Source organism: Megachile rotundata, chromosome 11 (assembly GCF_050947335.1).
Source record: "Megachile rotundata isolate GNS110a chromosome 11, iyMegRotu1, whole genome shotgun sequence".
Classification (NCBI taxonomy): domain Eukaryota; kingdom Metazoa; phylum Arthropoda; class Insecta; order Hymenoptera; family Megachilidae; genus Megachile; species Megachile rotundata.
Window position 1 is genome coordinate 8,788,921 of NC_134993.1, and position 19,510 is coordinate 8,808,430.

The following is a 19,510-nucleotide window of genomic DNA, read 5'->3' on the forward strand; positions in this document are numbered from 1 at the left end:
ACGATTCACTCCTGGCGAACTGAAAATGTCCACGAAATTCGTCGTTAAGTTTAATGGCGCTGATTCACCACCCTCTGAAACAACGAGTGTTCCTTTCCGTAAATTCGCTTTTTCACGACGAGTACGGTCGGCGATTTAGCGCGAGGTTTGTTGATGTAAGAGTCTTGATAATTGCTTCGACAAATTGCGATTTCATCAATTAAATTAATACAAAATTGGGAATTACTGTTCGTAATTTATTATTGGTTCAGAAAGATAAGTATGGTAGACTCTCGTTATATTGCCGCGAAGAAGACTGAAGTAGAAAATTCTTGAAACTAACAACGTAAAAGGTTAGGATTTTTGGATATTTAGGATATCTAATTCTTAAATTTTTTAATTTGGTACCTGCAGCTTTGAACAATTAGAAATTTCATTATTCGGCTATTAAGCACGAGGAAACTCGTTGATGTAAGAGTACTGATAATTGCTTCGACAATTCGGGAATTTTATTATTTATAATTTGAGATAATTCATTGTTGCTTATTTCTAAAAAGAAATTTAGTACACTCCTGTTATAATGCCGCGCAGGAGTAGAAAATTCTTGAAATTAACTATGCAAATGAGTAGAAGAATCTTTGGTTATTTAGAAAGATACAAAATTGAAGTTTCTTAATTTGGTGCTGCAGATTAGGACAATTAGAAATTTCATTTTTCGGCTATTAAACGCGAGGAAATTCGTTGATGTAAGAACATTTGATAGATTCGTTGACACCGTCAAGAATTTTGTTATTCATAGTTTAAGAAAATTTATTATTATTGATCTATAAAAAGAAATATACTACACTCTCGTTATATTGCCGTAAAGGAAACTGAAGGGCAGAATTGACGAAAGTGACAACATAAAATTTAAAAACCTTTTTATAATTTTGTAAAATGAACTTTTGAATAGTAATACAAATAATTTATTAAGTTACTTATTTACAAATATAAAAATCATCAAATTTTCAAGTCAAATTCACACGCTCAAATTTTTAAACTTGCAAATTAAAAAATATTCACGATTAAAAATTTTCAAACTCTCAAGTACTATGATTTCTTAGTACACATAATCTCCCGTACATTACATAAAGCCTGTATTACGCCCCAGCGTACTATCAGCCATAGAGTAATCATAATCTTTACACCGAAGCAAAAACGAAAACGACAGGCAAGCGAAACTGCTTATACAAAACGGTGCAATGAATACACGATATCTCCTATGGATGCGCCATTTTACTCGCCTACAGTTAATAGCGCGTGAAATGTGCTTTTATTGCGTTAAGTTCGTTCTAGCTTATTACTAAATCATCGTGAATCATTCATTCGTAGCATTTCTGTTCTAAATACGGGGAGATAATCATTAAAAGCCTCTATCGAAGTAGAATGGAATCTCTGCAAGAGCGCAATGCTTCATTCGAAACATACCAGTGTTCAGCATATTCGTGTAACTTGTTTCATCAAATAAAACAGCTCTTTCTTTGTTTCTTATTTCAATGCGAACATGAAATTACTCGAACCCGGACATACATCCTATTTCGTGCATAAATTATTTGCATATAAATTAATTTTCGTATGTACTTGACAAAGAAAGTGCGTTGCATGTTCGAGGAAAAAGAAAATGATAGTTATTTTCGGTACTTAAGAGAATAAAAATGAACCCTCTTTTCTTAAGTGTTATTGCTATGTTACATTTACTGCGTAGTTACTTTAATTAATCTTGTATGACTTGTCATGCTTTGTATTATTTGTTAATAATTTTTATTCAGTATTGCGCGTTTTGTTCATGAAAATTTATTTTTACAATATTGTGATTTTTACAGTTTGGAACTTTAGAATTTTTGAAACTTAAGAAGTTTGTAACAAAGTTTGAAATTTTGGATGTGAGAAGTGGGAATTTTGGAATTTGAGAATTTTGGAAATTGAGAATTTTTAAATTTGACAATTTTGGATTTTGAAACTTTTGAAATTTGGAAGTTCTGAAATTTGAAAGTTTTGGAATGAGAATTTTGGAGTTCGAGAATTTTAGATTTTTAAAATTTTGGATTCTGAGAATTTTGGAATTTGAGAACTTTGGAATCTGAGAACTCTGGAATTTAAGAATTTTCGATTTTGAGAATTTTGGATATTTGAGAGTTTTGGATTTTGAGAATTTTGGAATTTGAAAATTTTGGAATTTCAGAATTTTGGAATTTGAGGATTTTGGAATTTGAGAACTTTGGAATTTGAGAATTTTCGATTTTGAAAATTTTAGAATTTGAGAACTTTGGATTTTGAGAATTTTGGAATTTGAAAGTTCTGGAATGAGAATGTTAAAATTTGAGAATTTTGGATTTTGAGAATTTTGGAATTTGAAAGTTTTGGAATGAGAATGTTGAAATTTGAGAATTTTGGAATTTGAGAATTTTGAAATTTAAGAACTTTGGAATTTGAGAATTTTTTTTAATTTGAGAATTTCGGAATTTGAGAATTTTGGAATTTGAGAATATTGGAATTTGAGAATTTTAGATTTTGAGTATTTTGTAATTTAGTAGTTTGGGAATTTGAAAGTTTTGGAATGAGTATTGTGAAATTTGAGAATATTTGAATTTGGAAATTTGTAGTAAAAAATGAAGAATAAGTAAAATTTATCTATTTTCAATTTGTGCGATACAAAATGTGTAATGTGTATCATAAAATGTTTACTCTCAGCGTAATAAATGCTTCTCATATTTGTTTTCTCGTAATGAAACACAATCACTGTGTCACAAAAGTGTGAACTCTTGCAATCGTACCGGCGATATGACCCATTTCCGGTCTGTCATGAGATACAAATCATTCATGTGCCTGACAACTTAATTATTACATTGTCATTCATGGTTAGTTGTAATTACTTGATTAAACAGAAGAAAGCGCACAGATAGAATAAAACTGGTTACATTATACTTTAATTGTACTGTTTAAATCTAATTTTTATGATTTTATAAAGAATTGCATTGATACCAATTACATTCAACATATTTATAGTCAATATAATGTATATTATAACAATATAATCTATATTAAATATACATATAATGTGTATGTGTTATTTAATTACAACTTGGTTACCGATTATAATATTTAGTTACAAATTTATTTCGTTATTCATTTATAAATTTTTTTAGTTATTTACTTACAATTTAATTATAGGTTATAATGCTTAGTTTAGTCATAGGTTATAATATATACTTATAGTTTAGTTACAGGTTATAATGTTTAGATATAATACATATATAACGTGTAGTTACAAATTTGTTTGGTTATTTAGTAACAATTTAATTATAGGCAATGTTTAAATTAACCTTGTTATAGGATGTAATATTTATATATAATATTTAGTTATTTTGTTCAGTTTTAGTATTCACTTATAATTTAGTCATGTATTATAATGCGCAGTTACAAATTAATTATAAGTTACAATATACAGTTAAATTCTATTTACAGCTTATAAAATTTAGCCATAATTTTTAATTATAAATTTATGTAATAATATCCAGCAACAATTTATTTATAATTTTTATCTAATATATAATCATTTTACATTTTCTTACTGCAACACTTGCAATCCGGTTTCAACTCTTACGCACAAACGTTTACAATACAGATTTAGGTTATGTTCTATTTTTCTATATTTAATCAAAATAAAATTAACGTGTAACTTGGTATCTTACCTCAAAAGTTTATACTCCAGAAAGAAGAAACGTGCAGAAATGAAACACATAAGTTTATAAAATGTTTCGTAATGCGAAGAAACGTGCCAAATCGACAGATGACGGGAGATATTTTATAAGAAAGAGGAAGTTGGCAGAAGAATGACACTCGAGTTTTTTCACTCTATCTCGTCCATCGAAAAGGTGCTGAATTTCCGATACAACACTCTTACGATAAAAGATAAACGCGGACTATGAAAAGAAGAAGACTTGATCTATTTTCCTCTGCTTTTGCTCATCTTTCGCACGATCTTCGACAAGAAGTGCCATATAGCGTCTGACATAAGACACTCGATGCGATATCTGGCGAGAAAAAATTGTACAGTTAGTATCCACTTCCTTTTTACATTTTACCTTTCTTTAAAAACGTAATATCTTGTTAAATAAACTGGTACAGATGTATATATTTTTTTAAATTGCTTTACCTAAAAATTTTTTTATGAATTTTATAAATTTTATGAATTTATATTTGAAAGATATTTCATAAATTTATATGTGGAAGGTATTAAATATATAATTAGTATGTGTTTAGTTATGCTAGTAGTAACTAGTGAAACAATGTAAAATTTATTTAGAAATAATTTAGAAAATAATTTAAAATTTATTCAGAAATAATTTAGAAAATAATTTAAAATTTATTCTGAAATAATTTAGAAAATTATTTAAAATTTATTCTGAAATAATTTACAATTCATTCTGAAATTTATTTATTAAATGATGGTTTTTACAATGAGTAAATGTGCTCCGGTATATCTACCATATTTTCTTTAGGGATATTCCTGTTGAGTGTACAAGCATGTATCAGCCATATCAATGACTCGTAACATGTTGTGACCAAATGTTGTCGTGTGCTTGAAATGGCGCAAAAATGTGCAGTCATACCGCGTGCCATAAGATTTAATAAATCATGAAGCACTGGTAATTCTGTTCGTCTGAATTCAATCCTTCCGGTACGAATTCCTTTCGGAACAATTTTTTACGTATACTGTGCTTGAATACGTGTTGTGTGGACAGATCGTGAAACAATAACAATAACAGGAAGTGAAACGTTTATAACCTAATCTAACTGGATATTACGTTTCGTTTTATATTTACTAAATGTTTGAAATTATCATATTAGTGTAAAGATGATTTTTTATAACTTCTATTGTGTGGTAGATATTTTGCATAATATAATATGACATTTTTTAATTAATTACATTATGAGAAAATGAATTATATCATTTAATTAATTACATTATTTCTTGCTTTTTAATATTACAATTTTTTATTGTACCTCTTGCAAATATTACAAATTTGTTGTATTGTATTTATTTAAATAAATCATTTTAGAAGAAAATATTTATTCCTAGTTTTTTATTATTGTTGTAAGAGTAAAAGAATATATTTTTTTCTTTTTTAAAATTAATTAAATCATTCAGATGTGAATAAATTAAATAACAGTAATTAATGAGATTATGAAATCAAATATTAATAATTAATAATATTATTAAATGAAATTATTAAACCAGGCATTAATATTTAATAAAATGAATAAACTCAATAATCGTAATTAATAAAATTATTAAATCAAATATTAATAATTAATAAAATGCAAATAATTAACAAAACCACTAAATAAAATATTAATTAAAAGTAATTTAATCATGTGTTACCAATATTTGTGATTCTCAAAAAACATTAAAATTGAAAAACGATGCTTTCACTTTCTGAAACGGATATCCACAAATTTTCTGGATTCCATTGCTTTCTCCTCAATTTCTCTTTTATTCCCTTTTCGCGTAACTGAATTACAAGGAGTTGAGCCGTATCATAAATACGGTTTGACTACCTTGGAAGATCAATTGCCTTTGGCGGATCGCACTTAAGTAATATACATTGTTGCTTTATGACGCCGAGTGCTGACAGATTAATTACTTTACATAAAACTTCGCTGATGGTACCAAAGCGAGACAGTTGGTTCCAAGGTCCCTATCGCAATTATGTACACACGATAGCTATAAATATTAACGAAAAGGGGATTGTTAAAGTCAATATGTATTGCTGTACGTTTTATTCCGTTGACACAGGAAACTGAGTAACGCGATATTTACTGTTGATTATCGTATTAATTAAATGGGGCAATACCCGGGGCCAAGACATATGGAACACCTTTTTAAAATACTACTTGATAGCGTTTAAGGTAAACATCCAAAAATAATAAAATTTTTTAAAATAAATTTGGTTGAAATATGGAAGAAATTTTATGATTTTTTATAGTCATTGAATTTCAAACTTCAAAAATTTTTAACTTTTTATAGTCTGAAATATCACATATGAGTTTTAAGATACAATTAAATTAAATTAAATTCATATAACAAATTATGTTAAATTAATTTTAATTAAATTATATTTATGTGACAAATAATATTAAATTAAATTTATATGGCAAATAATATTAAATTAAATTGAATTTATATATTAAATTGTATTAAATTAAATTTGTACAATAAACTGTATCAAATTAAATTCATAATAACATAATTTAACAAGTTAAATGTCTAAGAAATTATTGCAATATCGAATGTTGAAGAATTAACCAGACTCTCGCTATATTGCCGTTTTCACTAGTTCTTCAAACAATATATAAAATAAAAAACTTGTTATGCAATTTAAAATATTTTTAACGCAATTATACTGTAAATCAATATTTATTATAAAAAAATATAATAATCTTTTAATTTTAAATATATTAAACATAAACAAATATTGTTAATTTCAGTATAATAAATATTTAAAAAGAACTGAAAAAGAAGGAAATGTTATTGTAAATATCAGATATATTTTTTCTTTGTACTATTTTAATTAAAAATTGTGAAGTTTATTACATATTAATTTTGAGATGTCGATCAATTCTCACGGTATTACCGTATTATTCTTAGAAGTATACAAGATAAAGTTCAAGCTGGTTTCATGGCATTTGGATACTATATAGAGCTATGTATCATTTTTTCACTCTTGATAAATCTCGTAGGAACGCGTTAATTCTTTATAAAGCACGCGTGTTCCTTTTCCCTATTCAATATTTCCACGTGAAAGAAGTTCAATGTGCTGGCAGCATGACATAAAAGATTTCAAAGCACGTTGTACAGTCTGGTGCAATGATAGCTATTTTTCAGTAAGGACAAATGACGTCAAATATATATATACATTTATATGAAATTTTGCAATTTTTTAAATTCATCAAATTACTAATTTTTTAGATTTCAAAATTTTTTAATTTTCAAATAAATTTTCAAATTTACAAATCTGTAAATTTTCAGATTTTTGGATTCTTAAATTTCCAAATTACCAAATTAACAAATTCCCAAATTTCTAAATTTTCAAATTTCTAAATTTCCGAGTTAGCAAATTCCAAATTCTCAATTTCCCACATTACAAAATTTTCAAATTTCCAAATTCTCAATTTTTCAAAACTGAAATTCTCAAATTTTCAAATTATCCACAGTCCAAAACTAAAAAATTTCTACGTTTTGAAATTTTCCAAATTTAACATATTCCCAAGGTTCATAAGTTTCCCTAATTTCCCTAATTTCAGAAATTTTTCAAATTTCACGTTTTTAAAATTTTAGAAATTTCACAAATTCTCAAAATTTCACAAATTCCCAAAATATCCCAAAATTTAAAAATGTCCCAAATTTTACAATTTCCCAAAATTTCCCAAATTTCACAATTCCCCAGAATGTCACAAATTTCACAAGTTCCCAAAATTCCCCATATTTCAAATTTTTCCAAAATTCTCCAAAATTTCCCAAGTTTCTCAAAGTACCCAAATTCCCAAAACACCAATATTTCAAATTTCTGGTAGTACTACTCTTGCAAATCTAACAAGCAAGCTCAACCAGTATACACGTCATCCATCCACTTGAACAATATTATCAGATTTCCCTCAGAGAAGACATCTTCGCTCCCGACTGTACGTACACAACGATACACACTCGTAATCGTTGTTCAATGCACACGAATATTGGAAGCCCGTTGCCTGAAGGGGGCAGGTTCACAGCTCAACGGGCAAGAATGTTTTTGTCAGCTCTGAAAAAGGCACAGACCTCCACATATAGGGTGTTTTTGATCTGATGCTACAAACGAAAATAAGGTGAATTTATTTTTGAAATAATAAATCAAAATTTCTTCTGATATACTTTGATGAAATTAAATTTTATTTTTATTAATTTAGGAAGTCTACAAAGCTTCAATAAAAATGTTTGTACTTTAATCTATACATTTTAATTATCTGAACTTGTAGATAATATTTGTATCTAACATGTATATTATCTAAAGTGCGTATTACATTTTGATTATCTGAACTTGTAGATAACATTTGTATCTAACATCTGTATTATCTAACGTGGATATTACATTTTAATTATCTGAATTTGCAGATAATGTTTATATCTGAAATCTAAAATGTATACAATTTTTAATATCTAATATTTATATCTAAAATTGATAAAATTGTATTTAATTTTATAGTATCTAGTATCTATAATATCTAGTATCTATGTTATCTGAACTTGATAAAATTGTATCTAGTATTTATAGTATCTAGTATTTATGTTATCTAAACTTGATAAAATTATATCTAGTATTTATAATATCTAGTATCTATGTTATCTAAACTTGATAAATTTGTATCTAGTATTTATACTATCTAGTATCTATAATATCTAATATCTATATTATCTAAACTTGATAAAATTGTATCTAGTATTTATACTATCTAGTATCTATAATATCTAATATCTATATTATCTAAACTTGATAAAATTGTATCTAGTATTTATACTATCTACTATCTATAATATCTAATATCTATATTATCTAAAATTGATAAAATTGTATCTAGTTTTATAGTATCTAATATCAATAATATATAGTATCTATGTTATCTAAAATTTATAAAATTGTATCTAGCATTTATAGTATCTAGTATCTATCTATAGTCTTCATCTGTTTAGAGTATCTATAATATCGAGTATCTATCTATCTAACATTATCTACATATAAAATTTCTAAAGATTCTATGCCTATATCAAGTATCTCGATTATCTATTGTTTACATCTGATATCTGTAATTTGAAAATATGGATATTTGAAATTCGAAAATTTGAAAATTCGAAATGTGAATATCTAAACTTTGGAAATTTGATTGAAAATATAAGCATAAATAATAAAAAACAATAAAAACAAACATCCACTTTAAAATGACATAATCACGTCACTAATGTATACAACATATCAAGATGTTTGAGCAACAAATATTTCTACGCATAAGCGCAACATTTTTGCATCGGTATTTATACTTTTTTTCAATTCAAACTAGCCATGAAATTTCACAGTATTTATTAACCATGAAAAACCACATCAGATTGCTTCGATCCTTGCAAATGTTCTTGCATCAATCCACATACTTTCATTTCAAAGAATTTTCTGCAAAACCTTGAAACACGTTTGACCAACGAGTATTAACACAAATTGCACGTATGTTTTCAACATCAACCATTTTCCAATCAAATCATTGCAGTGAAGTTGAAAATTCAAGGTAAAATTGTTGCACTGAGTTTATTGTCAAATGAGTGTTTTGCATAAATAGAGAAAATTAATTATTTGCAATATTGTTATATTTTTTTTGTAAATATATCACATTTTCAAATTTCCAAATTTTGAGTTTTCAAGTTTTCAAATTTCCAAATTTCAGATATTTAAATTTCGAGTTTTCAAATTTCGAATTTTCAAATTTTCCAAATTTCAGATATACAAATTTCGAATTTTCAAATTTTCGAATTTCTAGTTTTCAAATTTCTAACTTCCAAATTTTCAAATTTCCCAATGTCAGATTTTCAAAATTTTGAATTTTCAGATATTCAAATTTGAAGTTTTCAAATTTCTAAATTTTCAAATTTCCATATTTCAGATTTTCAAATTTCGAATTCTCAAATTTCAAAACTTCGCATTTTCAAATTTTCAAACTTGTTCACAGACTGTTAGATTGACAGAAATTTTGCGAGACATGATAGAAGAAGTTACTTGGAACATATTTAGCTAAACCTTTACGCAAAGTATCATGATATAGGGATATTGGTCACTTCGTTAATTTTGCATATCTGATAAAAGTAGCTTCTTACTATAAATTTATAAAATTAGAATAAAGCAACCTCTCAGATTCTGGCCTAAAAAATCATCCTCGAAACAGAAGTTTATGCTTTGAAACATAAAATGGCGTCTCACCGAGATTCCTCGTTCACTGTCCCATTCGCACGTTTAAAATGCAATAACTTTCCCTATAAAGTCGATTCGTCGCATAAAAAATCTCCTTCTCACTTTCGGTAACCCGCGGTTTAATGCCCGTTTCACGCTGAGCGAAATAAAAGTTTATTTTCCGAAAAATACGGGAATATTTGGGATAAAAGCGAACTAGGTGGTCAGTAAAAATGGAAGAGCAATTCGTTGTTAGGGGAATCTCAACGACCGGGGAATCTTTCGTTTTTTGTCACTAAAAAAACGTGTCTGTGACAGGATTTCTAAATCGGTTGAACGATCTGCTATTTTTAGAAAGAAATGTATTTTTCTCGCGACCCAACCGAGCTTGCTCTTTTTTCTGATTTTGGATTCCGATTTCATATGGCTTTATCCTAGCAGAACAGAGAAATGCGAAGGAGATAAAACCGGCGAAATAGCGTGCATTCTTCCGCTTTGGAACCTGTTGGTCACCTCAGATATCTCTCAGAGGAATGCTACATTTTTATCAACTTTCACTGTGTTTGGATGCAAATAAAAGAATTGTTTTTTGAATGAATTGATAACGCAAGACTTTTATTCATACATTAATAATTGACCTAAGATTCTCACATGACATAATTAAAAGTGAAATTGATCCGAATTCAATGGACATATAATGCAATATAATGTGGCACTTACATGGTCTTATTACAGTAACATGAATTACAATGTGTCTTGAAAGATTGACCATTTTCAAACACTACAACTGCAAAGAATTAAGGCGGACAATACCTTTAGAATCTTAAAAAATTACAAAATTTTTTGTTTCTATAAAATGTTAGTAACATCTTAAAAATATTGTCTCAAAATTTTTAAGTGAAATACGAAGCCCTTTTGAAGTTATGGCCGATTAGCGCCGCGGATATACACGAGTTCAGTGCGGAGGATTGAAACTTTAAACGCATTTTTCTCAAAACTACGTTCTTAAAATTGGCGTGGCTGATAACTCAAAAACTAGTTTATCAATCGAGCTCAAATTTTTTGCACATATCCATGACAATACTATCTAACATATGAACCTAAATGTATGAAATAAATTGAACACTAAAGTCCTTTTTATTGCAAAACATTGCAAAAATTTTCAATAAAATTCAAAGTTTTTCTTTAAAAGCGCGCCATTTCTTCAATTTTACATAGTTTGCACATTTTTGAGGTTCATCTACTAACTGTGAATGTTAGTTTTCGAAACATTGTCTGCAAACTTGCTTCAGACCAATATATCTGAAGCTAGAACCCACGCCGATTCACGAGACGCGCCAAAACACTTCCAGAAAGGATTGTCATAATTCCGGCATTTTTAAATATTTTGCAAAACAGAAAATATTCTGTAATAGGCAATAGTTATAACAAATTATACCTGAAATTTCGAAAATGCAAAACAAAGGTGTCCTATACAAAAAAAATTCCCAAATATCAGCTTATTTTCATCTGTCTAAAGGTATTGCCCCCCTTAATAAACCCTACAAAACATTAGAAGAACAAAATGTAAATCTCAGAAAGCAACTATTAATACCAATATTTCAAAAGTAGAATCTGAAACATAGGGTTAAGATTCTTGCGCCATCCTGTGATCAAGCTATACAGAGGTGTAAAAGTAACGTTTAAAGAATTCGCACGATCAACGTAAACGCGTTTACATCTGTGCCAATATTTCCTCAGTCGTCCATATAAACGCTCTGAAAGTCATACTCGCGCATTCCGCGTTAGCAATAATTCATTCGGTTTGCCAACCGTTCAGATACGTCGATTATGTTTGCTGTCAGCGGATGCTAAGTTCACCGAGTGTCGATAATTTCTGACAATTATCGTAGTTATCGGTGCTCTCATTGGCCCATTTACGAGGTTTTAATTGTATTAGAATTTTAGCGGAGTTGCTGCAAGTTTGGGCTCTCCTTTAAATTTTCTTCGATGGCGGGAAATTTAAATTACGAATTTAATTTCAGGTCAAACTTTAATATTTGTCAATTTCTTGTATGGTATTGGCTTTAGAAATATTTACAGTAATTCTAAGACAACGAAAAATCGAAACAGAATGGCTTTGATGTCTCCTTTAAATTTTCTTTGATGGCGGGAAATTTAGATCAGAAGAATTTAATTTCGTGTCAAACTCTAATATTGAGAAATCTACCTGTCGTTAGTTTTCTGTACGTTAATCATATTAATTTTCGAAGTATTTACATCAATTTTGCAACGATGAAAAGTCGACAAAGAAAGACTTTGATGTCTCCCTTAAATTATTTCCAATGGCGGGAAATTTAAATCACGCGAATTTAATTTCGTGTCAAACTATTATTTAGAAATCTATTTGTCAATTTTCTGTACATTAAAAAATTGCTTTCAATTCAGAATTTAAATTGCTTCTAAATTAAAGTCACGTCTGCACGATCTTGCAGTGTTTGCGATGGTTTCTCTTCGGGGTTCACATTCCTAGAAACAATGAAATCGCGATCATTCATTTTCTAGAAGGCAATCTCGGAGGCTACAAACGAACGGGCAGTAAATAGGTGTAGCGGAATATCTGACCGAGTGAAAGGACCGTGATTCTGTAACGTTCTACGTTCCATAGATTTAACCCTTTCGCTGCGGAAAATTATGTCTGTTTCATATTAACTTGTCACACTTATCTGAATACGTTTTAATATAACCCTTTTTGTTTTTATTAATTAAAGTTTCTAAAAATTACAAACAATTTGATGATTTTTAGATTTATGATTACCAAATGAAAATTAAATTTTTGTTGTCGTTTCCAGTAGGGTTTAGACTATTTTACTGTTTGTGAAAAATGCTGTGCTTTTTCCATGAGAAACACATTCATACCATAATTGAGCCACCATTTCAAAAAATATTTCACATCTCTTCCCATACCAAAGAATTAAATTTGGCATCTGAATTTTTTCTCCACATTAAATCTACAAAATTGTCCCCACAAAACATTCGTTTCTTATAAAATAAATATTTTTACCAACATTTCCCAAACTGTGCCCGTGTTCATTTCAGCGAATGTCTTTATCTTCGTTTTTCAGTCGCGTCGAGATCATTTACCCTAACAATGCGCGGAGATGCTACAATGGTTCTATGGATGGTTTTGCAACATTTAATTTGCAATCATCTCGCAGTTGAAACGACATTGTCGAATTAGAAGCTGATCGTAGAATTTTACGTTTATCTCCGGTAGACGCTTTTGGAGGGCGAACGCTTCTCACTATGATTACGTCTTTTACTAACATAATCGATAGCACTTGAACCTGTGTTTCACATAACTTCAATGGGAAATCATGGCTTTTTCTCTGGCTGAAATTTATTTTCTAGGTGTTGGAAAACCTGGACGGTTTAGGTTGTACTTTGGTGCTGTATTTTTATGTACTTATTGTGATGAATTAGAATTAGTTATGATACAGTTAACATAGTTAATAGTATAAAAATGTAGGTAATAATATAGTTCATAATAGCACAGCTACCTAAGAATAAACAAGATTGATCACATCTTCAGCTTCATGAACACTGATTTCAAATAAACCTTGACAAATTCTGTGATGTAATGAAACTTGTCAAATGGTCACTTATTAAACTTAATGTTAAGGAATGTAAAAATTTCCTATCAGAAGATTGTTGAAAATATGAAGGGTGCAAGACGTATAAAGATGTATTTAAGTTCAGGTTCCCCATAATTTCGATAAACGCAGAAATTTAGATAGAAAACACCCTGTATATCAGTCATTGATAGTAGCATAAAAATATTTAAAGATTTATGTAAAAATTCAAGCATCACAAGCAGTCAACCACAAAAAATTCAACAGTAGAAATTCATGAAAAGTGAAACGGTTAGCACTGTCTAGTACAGATTTTCATACTCGAGCGAGGTAGATACCCGCTGAAGAATGCGAGTAGCTTGAGGCAAAGTAGGTTGTGCTTTTAACCAGGAATAAACACACTTAGTTGGTCAGAAAATACAAGGTCAATAATGGGAGCAAGAACTATATGCTATCTGTGAACAGCTTGAATTATTTCCTGCCTCTGAGAACGTCTTCGTAATGCATACTCCGATCCTGAGTAACGTTAAACCGCGTGAAGCCAGTGATACCTGTAATTCACACAAGTGCTCTATTACAGCAGTTCAAATGTTGATTCAGAAGCAAAAAGTGTATCTTCCAATTACGGAGCCTTTATCGAAACATTAAGGTGGCTATATTTCTCACTCGTCAAAAATTTCAGCTCTCAAAATTTAAACTTAATTTAAGAGGTTCATTTTTTATCGCTCTTTTTATTATATGGTCTTCTACAATTTAATTGTAGTTCAAACCTTAACCTACAATTTTCTAGACAGTTGTATCATTCATAAGTAATTACTGCTACAAGGCAGCTAAAGAAAGTTAAGACTACAACCCCTGATTATACAGATTTTAGAATTAAGTTAAAAATTCAATGACAGTGAAAATATCTGGTTTACTACATTTCAACTGTAGTGTGTGTTATAAGTGACACGATATTGTAGGAACTAACTGCAATTTAAGTCAGGATGAAATTCCACAAAATTAGTTGAATAGTTTGAAACTTAAAATTTGTTCAAACAAATTAGTTAAATTTAATCCTAACGTGGATATAACCCTAATGTGAATATAACTTGTTCCGAACACAAACTTTGTAACAGCCTGTACATATTTCCACAGTAGTAATTTTGCGCGTGTTTACATTGTTGCCTGTGCTAATTCCCGCCCGTTGATGGCCCATGAATCACAAAACGTATGGCAGCCAAAAGGACCGAAACGTCGGAAGACACAACACGATGAAAGAAACGACGGAATAAAGAAAAATTCAGTCATGCAGACTCATCAGTCAGACTCAAGGGCAGGTGTCTGTGATTAAAAGTATCAGGGACTGATGTTAAGAGTGGCGGTGTGTCGTTGGCAAATCGCCAGCGACTTAATTCTTGCGTCTCGACCCAGACGAACTTTCGGTCACGCTGATTATTACTACCTCTTCCAACCTCGTTGGCTATCGGCCAAACATGTTGAAAACATACGCCGGAATTCACATCGCGAACACGATTGATATCCTCGCCACGTGGATTTTCGATTACCAAACGGAGATAAAAGAATATGGAATTCAAAATCAAGTTTTAACGAGGTGTTTAATGCATGTCGTATGTGACTGAAATCTTACACATACTTCGGTGTATTGTTTGTCAAGAACTTCATTTTATCACATTATTTGTAACTATACTCTTCTACATTATAGAATCATTCATAGGAATAATTTTTGAAGGAGTATGTTAGTCAAAACTGGGGTTTACATGTAGTATGTAACAAACAACCTTACCAGACACTTCTGTTCAGATTTTAACAATGTTTTTAATTTTATAAAAACATAATAAGATAATTTTATTCAGAGACTTTTATTATGAAAATATATTTGAAACTTTTATCCATATATGATTGTCAAAATCAATTTTGCAAAAATAGTTGACATTTTATAAAAAAGCAACATAGTTAACTAATTCATAGAAAATCGAAAATGGCTCTGTTTCCCGGTAATCTTTTTATCGATTTCCAAAGTGGCGCCAGTAAACGAACGAGCTAGATAAAAGGGAGGAAACGAAGCAAAAACGTGGAACGATGGACTAGAAAGCCGCGAGCATACCGCAGGAAGCTAGCCGGTGCACGATACACGTACGAATACACGATCCTGGAGCATCGTGATACTAGTGGCAAGCAAGAAAAAAAATAAAAAGAGTAGCAAGAAGAAGAAGAAGAAGAAGCCTCCGGGAGAGAAGGCCTCGAGGTCGTGGCTGCGTAGTTCCTTACGTTGGCTCCCACGAGCTCAGCCACCAACAGTCGCTTTCCAGATCAGATTCATTGACCTCTTCTCTTTCTCCTTCTTTCTCTTGCGAGAGTAAATATATGAAACTTATTAAAACAGGAGATATGGTCAAGTTACTCCCTTATGAAGTAATGTTTCGATATAAGTGAATCTCTGAACTTTCGCTTGAAAGAGTAAATATATGAAACTTATTAAAACAGAAGATATGGTCAAGTTACTCCCTTATGAAGTAATGTTTCGATATAAGTGAATCTGTGAATTTCGCTTGAAAGGGTAAATATATAAAACTTATTAAAATAGAGAATATCTGCAAATTACTCTCTTACGAAGTGAAGTTTCGATCTAAGCGAATCGAGTCTTTCGCTTATATCGTGTAGTTTCAGCATCGATCAAAGGTAGCCAACTGTAGAAAAACTAAAAATCTGAACCGAACGTAAACAGTAACATACCAGATAATATAATGCAAGAATAAAATTTTATTTTTCATTTTTTTCTTCTTGAAACTTTTATCAACATATTCGTGACATTTTCCTTATTAAAATGAGCCCAAACACGACGTAATTCGGAAGATATTTATTTGTACTTCTGAGTGTTTCGGTTTTATTCAAGTTTTGTAGTAAGATTTGCGGTGAACAACGAGTAATGACACGTCGGGTAACTTCGTTACTCTTCGCTGCTATTCGGATAATCACGTGATACGTCTGACAGTCGACACCGTAGACTTCTACGACTGAAATGTTTAAATAAGTTATAGCAAGTAAATATGTGCGGAATAAGGTCGTGTTTGATCTCATTTTAATCAGGAAAGTGGCACGAATATGATGGAAAAAGTTTTATGAAAAAAGAACTAAAAATAAGGAAGTTAGCAACAGAAAGGTATTGTACAGAATACAATAGCTTTGATTTCTGCCAACTGCCACAATCACAGCGACTTTTTGTCATTGGCTGTGCGTTAGAAACTTATCATCCGTTTGATTATACCAATTATGTAGTGCTTGGTTTCATTTGAATCATAAAATGTGAAAAAAAATAAAAATATTCTAAAATTTAAAAATTTAAAAATTTACAAAATCTCAAAATTTTGTAAATCATCAAACTTGCAAAATTTTAAAATTTCTAAATCATTAAACTTATAGAATTTCCAAATTCGTAAACTCTCAAAATTTTGCTCTTTCTAAATACCAATATTGTCGAGTACAAAAATTTCAAAATTCCCCAATTCTCATGTTTGACAAATTCTCAATCCCCTCTTTCCAAATATCCAAATCTTTACATCCATCTATCAAATAACACTGACAACCTTCTTAAATCAATGTAACATTCATTTGAAATGTCTTTGAAGAAACAAACAGCTCGGTCGGTAATCGTAAATAAATTAAAACGACATAACCTGTATGGAGAAAGAAAAATGGTGTATTTAATGCGAGAAAAAATGCAGAATGGAAGAGAAAAAAAAATCATGCTTCGAATATCTTTGGAATTGGAACACGATCGGCGGCTACCGATCGAGCAGAACCTGGATAGCAGAGAAACCAAGAGAAGCTGGTTTTACTAATCAGCCGAGAAACGCCACGATTACAATCCCGTGGAATGTGCTTAGAGCCGTCGTTTCGAAAGGCTTCTACTCTCACGTTCTAATGGCCGTATGTCTCTCCACACATGTACTTATGTATCCGAGGCGATCGTGTATACAGGGTGTCCAAAATGTTTGGGGCCAAGACACTAGTGGATAGCTACATGAAAATAACTGCTCTGTTCTGTTGATCGATACCAAGACATGAAGAGGTTAAACCGAATCGCTAATTCAGATCACTCAAGTTTTCTACCATCCCGACTCTCTCGTTGATATTCATAGTTAAACTATTCTTATTAAACCCATCACTAGTTAGAGCGTTCTCAGATAGCTTTACAAGTTCCTACGGTTAATTTCAATAAATCATGTACAGTTTATAGGTTACGTTCTGGTTTGGAAAACGCGGTTGGGGACGAAAGTAACGTGTCACTATGGGGACGAAAAAACTGTAAAAACTGTACCAAGGGTGATGTATTATACGCGTCATAACTGTAATTGGCAATAGATAAATAAACCACGTACAACGATACCAAAGAAATGCTCGAAGCCAGTTACGCGATCTATTTTTCGTTATTTAAATATACGGGTATTGTTTTTATCGTTGCTTAAAATATAGTATTGTAATCGAACACTGTGAGTGCCCTAAACATTACTTTATGGGCACTGCGTTGTTTTATAGAGCTGTCTTTTGTTTTGGTCGTCAATGGACGCTGCGTCGCTGCACTGAAAGGCAATATGGAGGTGACCTTTGTAACCGAAACATGTACGTCAATCATAACTCCTACAATATGTTTATTTAGGTGTTTCTTTGTATCGTTTCTTATAATAAAAATCGTATTCTGTATTGGGAAAAATATTTTTACTTAATTTTTTGCGAAATGATGACAGAAATAATCTGTCAGTTCAGATCAATTTGTAAAATATGAGAAATGTAGAAAATAGTGGGATTAAATACATCACTACACGAGCGCGATACCCGATTCTTGACCTTCTTAGATCAGAGAACGTTTGATATATTCTCTCTGCAATTATTACGAAATCGTTATCATTATCCTACAGAATTTCATGTAAATCATAATGATTAATATTACGCGTAATTGGATTAACAGTCGCTTACAGTTCGCGGTGATCTTGGAAGAAGAATGGTATTTAGCACGACCTCGAAGTTGTGTAAGTTTGTAACGTTGCCAGGAATTAATTGATTTCTTTATAATTCATAGAAAGTATCTTTTTAATAAATGAAAGTTCACATTAATAATAATCTTGTTAGTAGTCACTGTACAAGAATGTTGCATTGAACAAATTTTTATTTTATTATATCTCTCGTAGCATAATTATTAATCATTTATATTGTCTCATTTTTTAATCAATGACGTATTATGTTACATAAAAAAATTAGCTTATGTAATTTTGCATATTAACTATTAAACTACTTAAATGTTTCAATAACTTTTTCCCAATTAAATTTAAAATAATATTGTCAATTTTAAATACTATTATATTTATAATTTTGTTGAAAAGTATTTTTACAATTTTATTAGAAAATATGTTTACAATTTTGTTAAAAATTATGTTCACAATTTTATTACAAAATTACGTTCACTATTTTATTAAAAATTATATCCACAATTTCACAAAAATTATGTTTATAATTTCCTTAAAAATATTATTACACAAAATTTAATAATTTCACAGCTTTCACTTTATCACTTAAAATATTACAAACCCACGTTTTTTTTAATTAATCATCCTGTTCACCGAAATCATTGAATATACTAATCACCAGATAGTTCAATGCCGTAATTAATGATATTAATGCGTCAGGGTTAGAAATGTTCAAAAATGGATGTCCTTCGAAAGGATTTCGTAGTAAAAGGCTATTTAAGGAGAGGCCAAGCTGTCACGAATGATTACAGATTCGAGAGGCGCGCATGACAGGTTGACCTCGTGTTCGACGAAAGTTCACGAAGACGCTGTCTGCATTGTTTGTCTCGAGGTCTCTGCAATTATGTTTGCGAAAACTAAATATTACCACCTAATGTTTTAGAATTAA

The 19,510-nt window shown here is 30.1% G+C and overlaps 2 protein-coding genes across 6 annotated transcripts in view; one reads left to right on the plus strand and one right to left on the minus strand.

Moving 5' to 3' along the window:
• LOC105662238 (uncharacterized) overlaps nt 1-19,510 on the minus strand; it is a 100,607-nt gene that overhangs the window by 79,758 nt on the left and 1,339 nt on the right. For 2 of the 4 annotated variants that reach the window (XM_076537270.1, XM_076537268.1), the window contains exons 1-2: nt 4,507-5,004; nt 3,711-4,052 (exon numbers count right to left, since the gene is read on the minus strand). The exons of the other annotated variants lie outside the window; for them this stretch is intronic. The gene's annotated coding sequence lies outside the window, so the exon portion shown is untranslated. Of the gene's footprint in view, nt 1-3,710; nt 4,053-4,506; nt 5,005-19,510 lie in introns of those variants that run through there. 4 annotated transcript variants of the gene reach the window in all.
• LOC105662227 (uncharacterized) overlaps nt 1-19,510 on the plus strand; it is a 79,432-nt gene that overhangs the window by 39,484 nt on the left and 20,438 nt on the right. The window lies entirely within an intron of this gene.